At 40.3% G+C, this 9,382-nt stretch overlaps 1 non-coding gene and 1 pseudogene across 1 annotated transcript; both read right to left on the bottom strand.

Annotated features, from left to right (window-relative positions):
• Positions 1-364: 364 nt before the first annotated feature.
• Positions 365-436, bottom strand: trnae-uuc (transfer RNA glutamic acid (anticodon UUC)). The gene has a single exon. It is a non-coding gene; the product is annotated as a tRNA-Glu (tRNA).
• A 3,121-nt stretch (positions 437-3,557) lies between these two features.
• The window catches only part of LOC132842410 (zinc finger protein 850-like), a 70,245-nt pseudogene continuing 64,420 nt past the window's right edge, over positions 3,558-9,382 (bottom strand).

The following is a 9,382-nucleotide window of genomic DNA, read 5'->3' as shown; positions in this document are numbered from 1 at the left end:
TCTAAAGTGAATTTTAAACAAAATTAATCCGCTAGAAATCAGCAGGACATCAGGAGCTTTACTGTAAATCTCCACTGCCCCCTAGCGGCTTAATAATAATAAACCCCTGTCCCGGGGCAATGATTTATACAGCATATGTTTTAGTGTCAAAGCAATAATCGGTAATGAAATAAAGTTAAATAAATTTAAATAAAAACATAGTCAAATTCCGACATGATGGAAAGTCATATAGTAAAATAATTAGAATTTAAATTATTACTAGTCATTGTTTAAGCTCTGCTGAAAGAACAAGCTTTAAGTCGTGTGTTTTATTTACGTTTTTATTAACGATCTAATTCAGCTGTAAGATATGAAAAATCTCACCTTCCCATACCGGGAGTCGAACCCGGGCCACCTGGGTGAAAACCAGGAATCCTAACCGCTAGACCATATGGGAGATAAAAATTAATGACGTCTCAGTAAACACTTTCCCACAGCTAATTGATTTAATTGGAAACTGTGATCGAGGTTATTTTGTTATTCACACGCTTTTTATTAGGTTCTACTCCATAACGAACGGCTCAGAAGTGTTTTACAGTCACAGACCAAAAGCTTTTACTTGATATTTCTAATATAACCCCATGATTAGTTTTATTAATTATAATTTTAAACAGCTCTTTCCATCCTAAATGACTCCTTGCTGTGTTTTATCCTTCATCTTTGATAATTAATCATTAATGAATTCAGTAAAATGATTTATAACAGAAATAAGATGTTAGTGCAGTTACAAATCACAGGGCTATTGTTACATGCTGGTCAGACAGACACCTGGATCACCAGGTGAGTCGACGTGCTCCAAAACTCAGGTCGGCCCACCACCGACTGCTTCAGAGTGAGTTCTGGAATGACACGATGGTGCTGTGTCTTGGATCTGGGAAAGGTTTGATATGGGCCAGGTGGACCGCTTCACATGTACAAAAGTCAGGACACAGTGGCCCATGATGGCAAACTTGGTGGAAGCAGTAGCTTGGCAGATTCCTTCAGGAACGGACCTGTTGTCCCAAAGAGACAGAATGATAAAAGGCCAGTGTAGACACTCAGTTTGAAAACTGTCCATCATCTAGATCCAGCCCACTATCTGCTTTCTGCAGGATGGTTCAACAGTCAAGTCCATTCAAAGTTGCTGGTGGTCACTGTGTCACACAATGGAAGGTTCCTTCATCTACTAAACTCCTTCATGTCAGCGTGAATTTTTTTTTTACATTTTATAAATGTTGGATCAGGCACGACTACACCACACTACTACATCTGGTAAGAGACTGAACAAACTCCCACTGATTTCATATGGCTGTGAATGTGGTGCATAAATTTATTAAATTAGGTCAGAACTTCAGCTTCAGAACAGTTCAGCAAAGTTACAGTCATGATATTTTGACAAATATTTATGGCGAACCAACAAAGTAAACCTTATAGCTCTGATGTCCTCTTGAAGATCCAGTGGAAGATTCAGTCACCTCAAAAAATGTGTGTCTCTGTCACCATTGTGTCTATGGCACTATCTAGATATAAAAACTGTCCAATTGCTTGTAAATGACATAAAACATAAAACACAACAATGACAAGTAGCACAGAACAGTAATATACCATGGTGTGAAAAAGTGTTGGCCCCTCCCTGTTTTTTTTTTTTTTTGCATGTTTGTCACACTTTAATGTTTTAGATCATCAAACAAATTTAAATATTAGTCAAAGATAACACAGGTAAACACAACATACAGTTTTTAAATGAAGGTTTTTATTATTAAGGAAAAACAAAATCCAAACCCACATGGCCCTGTATGAAAAAGTGTTTACCCCCCTTTTAAAACAGAACTGTGATTTATCACACCTGAGTTTAATTTCTCTAGCCACACACAGGCCTGATTACTGCCACACCTGTTCACTATCAAGAAATCACTTAAAAAAGACCTGACTGACAAAGTGACGTAAACCAAAAGATCCTTAAAATCTACACATCATGCTGAGATCAAAAGACATTCAGGAACAAATGAGAAAGAAAGTAATTGAGATCTCTCAGTCTGGAAAAGGTTATAAAGCCATTTCTAAAGCTTTGGGACTCCAGTGAACCACAGTGAGAGCCGTTATACACACATGGGGAAAGCATGGAACAGTGGTTAACCTTACCAGGAGTCGCTGGCCGACCAAAATTACCCCAAGAGCTCAGGACATCTAAAGACATCTGCAGGCCTCACTAACCTCAGTTAAGGTCAGTGTTCATGACTCCACCATAAGAATGAGACTGGGCAAAAATGGCCTACATGGCAGAATTCCAGTTGGAAGGTGTGTGTCCCATTACATCTGGTGTAAAAGTAACACTGCATTGCAGGAAAAGAACATCATACCAACAGTAAAACATGGTGGTGGTGGTAGTGTGATGGTCTGGGGCTGTTTTGCTGCTTCCGGACCTGGAAGATTTGCTGTGATAAATGGAACCATGAATTCTGCTTTCTACCAAAAAATTCTGAAGGATAAAGTGCGGCCATCTGTTCGTGACCTCAAGCTGAAGTGAACTTGGGTTCTGCAGCAGGACAATGATCCAAAACACACCAGGAAGTCCACCTCTGAATGGCTGAAGAAAAACAACATGAAGACTTTGGAGTGGCTGAGTCAAAGTCCTGACCTGAATCCTATTGAGATACTGTGGCAGGACCTTTTTTAAAAGGTGATTCATGCTCGGAAATAGGGATGGGCGTTTTCTGCAAATATCACATTCAAATATTTGAGCTCACAAAAAACGAATATTCAAATATTCGTTTATTTAAATTAAGTTTAATGAGACAGACGTTATTTTTCAGTAACATTTATTGTTTCCGTCATTTTTGAACAAGCTTATACACAATAAGCTTAAACATTACGCTACATCATGTTTTGTAGCTGAAAACCTTTAACAATGTGTGCAAACAAACAAAAAAGTACAGAGCAAAAGCAAAAAAAAGTGAACAAAAAAAACGTAAATAAAGCCGCCTGCAGCAATTAGGCAATTGTACAGAACGTAGCCTAGGCTACATTTAACTTTGAACCTTTTAAACTTTCAGCAAATCTTTTTTGCTTTCTTTCTATTGTTTTACATGTTCTTGTTAAGGAACACAAGCATGTCAACATGATCGGGGGAAAGTCGGCTCCTTAGTCTGTTAACAATAAGGCCGGCTGCGGAGAAAACGCTCTGACGGCACAGAGGTTGCCGGGACACAGAAGTAACGGTGTGCTAAGCGACTAAGTTTTGTGAAGCGCTTCGTGTTTTCGTTCCACCACTGAATGGGATCCTCATCTGGTGGAATACATGGCTCCAGCAAGAACTGTTCCCACTCGTCTCGGCTGGATTCTCTGTAATCATCGCCGAAGTACTGGCTCAGCCTTTTCCGACGAGCGGGCATTGCCGCATCCTCTTCATCGTTGGTGGTGGCGGCTACATCCGCGCCACTCGCATCAAGGAAAATGCTCTGATAATGTTCAAAAAGGTTTTTTCTTACTTCTTCTCTCATGTTTTCGTCGAGGAACCTGAGATGTTTGTGCCGAGGTTCTAGGGCGGACGCGAGAAGAGGAGTTTCCCCCGGCATTCTCCAAGTTAGCGGTGTTTATTCGTTGCTTGAGAGATGCAGCAACAATGTTCTTGAATTCAGTCACTTTCTGTGATTCTCCATGGCATATTTGAAGATGTCTGTAGACAAAAAATAATTAATGAATGAATAAGAACTGCGGTCTTCTTTAGTATATAATTTATTTTGTAAGTGATCTTTTAAATAAATCCTGACTGGAGTCACTTATCAAATTAATGTAGCTACATGTTATTCGTTTGAATTTATTTGCTTATATTAAAAAAAAAAAAAAGAGAGAGAAAAAAAGATAAAATAATTTAGAAAAAAAAACAGTAATCAACTTCAAAGGAATCTGAACAAATTATTAACTTATATTCATTCATTCATTCGTTAGAACTAGACGAACCTGCATAGAAGGCTTTGCACAAGTGGATACACCATGGAGACAGACACGTAGTTTTTGCCACCCAGTGCTTCACTTGCCGTTTTGAGAGACTGGAGGACATGTAACATCTCCTCAATTGTCTGCCAGTGATCATCGATTAACTCCAGGGTTTTAGCATCCGCCAGTTTGGTTACAGTCCTGTCAGAGAGCACGGCGGTGATGGCCCAGCGCTGTTCATGTAAACGTGCGAGCATATCAGCAGCCGAATTCCAGCGTGTTTTGCAGTATTGCACAAGTTTGTGCAAAGGCAGTTCTAACGGTTTTTGTTGAGTGCATTTGAGGCGATCGTGCTGTGATGGAAATGTCCTACAAGTCTGCTACATGCACCAATTAGTCTATTCATGCTTGCAGCTTTAAATCCATCATTGATGGCCAATTGAAGTGTGTGCGCGAAACAAGGTACAGATTCCCAGTTCACGTCTCTGTTTGCGGCTATCATATTACTTGCGTTATCGTGCACGCACGTGACCACTTTGCCGTCCAGGCCCCATTGCTCTACAGATGTCTTCAAATAGTCTGCCAGGTTGGCAGCCGAGTGTCGCACTTCCATTGCTCGGGTTTGCAGGACGTAACTGTTCACCTTAGTGTCAGCAATAAAATGGCACGTTATAGTGACATAGGACTCTGTGGTTAATGCTGTCCAACTGTCAGATGTAATGGCCACGAAGTCAAAAAAGTAGTACAAAAGTAGATTTGAGTTTGGAAACCGAACTCTCATGTTGAAGCTCTATTCTCGCTGTTATGGTTCTCCATGAAGGAATGTCATAATCTAGTTCAAGAAACTGCAAGACTTCCTTAAAACCTCCCCCCTCGACAAAACTTAAAGGAAGCATATCTCTTGAGATCATTTTTGCTATGAGCTGAGTGGTCTTCTCGGCTCGCTCGGGGGTACATCTCCACCTACTTGAAGTCGCGAACGTGGTGATGGGCAGCTGTGTGTCAATTCCTCATTGTAGAGGTGCTGTTGTGGTAACTCAGTTTCGCTTGACAGATTTTGCACACTACGTGATGATCATTTTGATGAAAGTATTTCCAAACTTCGCTACGCTTAGATGCAGAGGATGCCATTTTGTCATCAAATCAACTGGTTTCCACTGCATGCTCCACAGCGCCACCCAATGCATATAGGCCTAAGGGTTACTGTTAGTTTTACTGTTTTACTGTTAGTTTGCGTGCTCAGGTTTTATTGTGGATTTTTTTTTTATTTTTTATTTTTTTTTTTACGGCAAGCAAAAATATAGCGAAATTCGAATAGCATTTTTATTTATCGAATAATTACAGCTGACCGAATATTCGAATGTTCGACTATCCGTGCACACCCCTACTCGAAAACCCTCCAATGTGGCTGAATTACAACAATTCTGTAAAGATGAGTGGACCAAAATCCCTTCACAGCTCTGTAACAGACTCGCTGAATGTTATCACTAACACTTGATTGCAGTTGTTGCTGCTAAGGTAGGACCAACCAGTTATTAGGATTAGGGGGAAAATACTTTTTCACACAGGGCCATGTGGGTTTGGACTTTGTTCTCCTTTAATAATAAAAACCTTCATTTAAAAACTGCATGTTGTGTTTACTTGTTATATTTGAATAATATTTAAATTTGTTTGATGATCTGAAACATTAGTGTGAGAATCATGCAAAAAAAAAGCAATCAGGAAGGGGGCCAACACTTTTTCACACCACTGTATATCTGTATTAGTATTGTACACAAGAGGACACCTGCTCACAGTTAGCAGCCCAATTTATTTAAGGAACATAATTTACTAGTGAAGGGTTTCTGTAAAGCAGCTGAGTGACAATAAGAGCACCACAGAAATAAAAACTCTTAAGCCGCCTTCACACTGCACACGACAAACGACTGCCGATAAACCGGAAGTCATTCATTTCCTATGGAGAGTCGCAAGGTCGCTGCGTGAGGTGCCGACCATCTGCGGATCCGTAATTTTCGGATCCGTTTTGAGCGTTGGATCCGTTAAAAAAATTGAACTTGTGCGACTACACCGCATCTGATATGCCGATATCCGGATGTGATGTATTCCAATGTTGTCCTATCAGGTTCGTGTGCGCGAGGTGATAAGAATTATTGAAAAGTATTAATATTAACTTTAGTCATTTTTAAACTTTACCAAAAACAATCTTTTTGTTTTAAATACATTGTTACTGATAAAAAAAAGTAACAAATTATTAATATTTATATTGTATTATTTTTAATGTTGCGTCCATGTTTCCTCAAAAATTATTCACGGTCTTTCTGGATTTATTGGTGCATTGATTGTTTGTATTTACTCCTTCATTAATTAATTCCTTCATTCACCACAATAAATGGATTGAGAATACAGGCTCTTGCTTTTACTCTCCTTTACTGGAGACGCCAAAGAAAACATTGCAAATCAGTGTGTATAAAACACCACCTGACTCGGAGAAAAAGTCTCGGTGAGTATCACCGTTTAGTGCAAGAGTTGCGCCTTAATGGAGAAGATTTTTGTCACGATCATCTAGTAATGGGTTTTCCGAGACCGCGAGAATTAACTTCTCTCCCATGTTGACGTCTACACGATCATATTGCATATTCCGTGCGACTGTCACTAGGGGGCGAAATCCGACAGTCGTGTCCGTTTGTCGTGTGCAGTGTGAAGGCGGCAACGATCCACTTGAATTGTAGGGCTAAACCAGGGGTCGGCAACCTTAAACACTCAAAGAGCCATTTGGACCCGTTTCCCACAGAAAAAAAAAACACAGGGAGCCACAAAACCCTTTTGACATCTAAAATGAAGATAACACTGCATATATCGTTTTTTACGTTTATGGAAAGTGTAGAAAAAACTGTAGTGTGTTGCATTTATGAAATCAGTGAACTGCTACCGAGTAAACGAAATTTTATTTCTGCAGGCAAACAAAAATATTTTGAACAGTTTGAACTAATCTTAACAAAAAAGATGATGGGTTGAAGGTTACATTCAAATAAAATGTTCAGTGTCTAATTGAGTCCTCTTCGTATTCATGACATCAATATTTTAACTTGCTGGCTGCAGCAAACCAAAAATGCGTCTGCTTCTGTGTTGGATTTCGCAAGTCAGTATTTATGACGCATATTTTGGGCGACAAACAAATTAAACACGGTTAATTTTAATGTTACAAGAGTGTCATAATCTTAGAATTTAGAATTACATTTTTTAAAAAACTAACTAACTAAAATAAAATAAATTGAAATTAAATATTTATTTTCCAAATCTACAGGGAGCCGCAGCAGAGGGATGAAAGATCCACTTGCGGCTCCGGAACCGCGGGTTGCCGACCCCTGGGCTAACGGGACAAATCAAATGTATAAAAAATGCACCAGAACATTTTTTTAATATTTTGATGGCATCGGCAGCAGGAAATCCTGTAGCTGTAATGTTAGTAGTGTATATTAATGTGGAGAAGTCCGACGGCTAGAAACTCTTACGCTGTGATGACTGACATGGCTTTTCTGGCGTGAATGCGCCGGTGCGTTTGAAACGTGCTCTGCCAGGTGAAACTCTTCCCGCACTGCGAGCAGTGATATGGTTTCTCTTCTGTGTGAATTTGCTGGTGTGTTTGAAGATTACCTTTTTGACTAAAGCTCTTCCCGCACTGCGAGCACTGATACGGTTTCTCCCCTGTGTGAATGCGCTGGTGTTTTTGGAGATCGCTCTGGCGAGGAAAGCGTTTCCCACACTCCGAGCAGTGATGTGGCTTCTCCCCCGTGTGAATGCGCCGATGTTGCTGGAGAGAACTCTGGCGAGTGAAAGTCTTTCCACACTCTAAGCAGTGATGTGGCTTCTCTCCCGTATGAACGACCTGGTGCTGCTGGAGAGAACTCTGTCGAGTGAAGCTCTTCCCGCACTGCGAGCACTGGTACGGCTTCTCTCCGGTGTGAATGCGCTGGTGAGCTTTAAGGTTGCTCTTGTTCGTAAATCTGTTCCCACACTCCAAACAATGATAGACTTTCTGCATTTGTCCGAGAGAGCTGTTACCATTGACGGAATCATAGGATATCTGATGGACTCTGGAGCTTCTTGTCAATAACAGATTATCACACTGAATCTCTCCTGAAATCACGACTTTCTCATATTCATCAGTGTGGCTTCTCTTGATGTGTTTTTCGAGGTCTGTTTGTGACGTATAGGAGAGCGAACACCACGAGCAACAAAACACTTGCAAGTGATCGTCGTCCATTTCTAGAGAAAAAAAAATATATATTGTGAAATGAAACAGAATAACGCCAGTGACACAGATTCTATAAAATCTGTTTAATCAAAAGATAGACTTTGTTAATATTCCCTGTAAAGTCACCAGGTGTCACACAGACAGTAAGAAGTATTAAAGGCGGGGTCTCTGTTGTTTGAAAGCCAATGTTGACATATAAAATCACCAAAACAAACACGCCCCTAACCAAAACAGGTCCCACCCCATAGCTCCGCCCACACATACATACGTAACCCAGGCAACTAATGGAAAGAAATGTGCCTTTATCACAGCTGAAGCAAAGAAAAATACGATTGCAGATAAACAAACAAACAAAAATGACACACAAGAATAATCATGCAAAGGACGGCATATATTAGTTTCGTGAAACAAAGCAAAACCAACGTTACTCACCTATCGAGAAGGAAAAAAGTGCCTCGGCGTCTTAAGTAAAGTTGGCCGTATGTTCACAGATTGGAGTTTCCCGAGTCAATATCTTCTGAGCTAAACACTGTTACTAGCAAAACGCGGTTGTAGCTGCCTCTCTACATTACTACGATAGAAGAGGTGTTATTTGTGTAGTAACAGCGTTTAGCTGAGTTATTGACTCGGGAAACTCCAATCTGTGACTATGCGGCCAACTTCCCGCTCCTTCAGTTCTCTCCAGCGCTGGAAAGCTGATCCTGTATTAACACAGGTCCTACTTCTTGCCTTATCGTAAGCCTTTCTTCACTTTCTTTCTTTGTTTTTATCTTTTTTATCCATGTCAATGTTAAAACCGCTTTCTTCTAATGTCACACATGCGCACTGAACACTCTCTCCGCCCGTATTGACAAGACACGCCCCTTTCTGCTCATTGGCTACACGTTTGTTTTGTTTTTTGTTTAGTTTGTCGTCCCGACTAATTTTCTGAAGCATTTCTCAAACATCGGAGACCCCACCTTTAAGCCCTGGTCCAGGAAAAACCCATAAATTCCATAAACAAAAATTACTCAATAAATTAATAGAAGTTTCAGAAACCTTAAGCAAGGTTCATGCTCATGCTGCTCTGTTCTACTCCAGAAGATAAAGATAGAAGAAGCACAGCATGGAGTTTAAGAGAGCTTCAGTGTGATACAGCTAACAAACTGTATTTTGATGATTCTTCTGGTGCTG

This window comes from Tachysurus vachellii, chromosome 3 (assembly GCF_030014155.1).
Source record: "Tachysurus vachellii isolate PV-2020 chromosome 3, HZAU_Pvac_v1, whole genome shotgun sequence".
Classification (NCBI taxonomy): Eukaryota; Metazoa; Chordata; class Actinopteri; order Siluriformes; family Bagridae; genus Tachysurus; species Tachysurus vachellii.
This window is presented reverse-complemented; position numbering and strand designations above follow the sequence as displayed.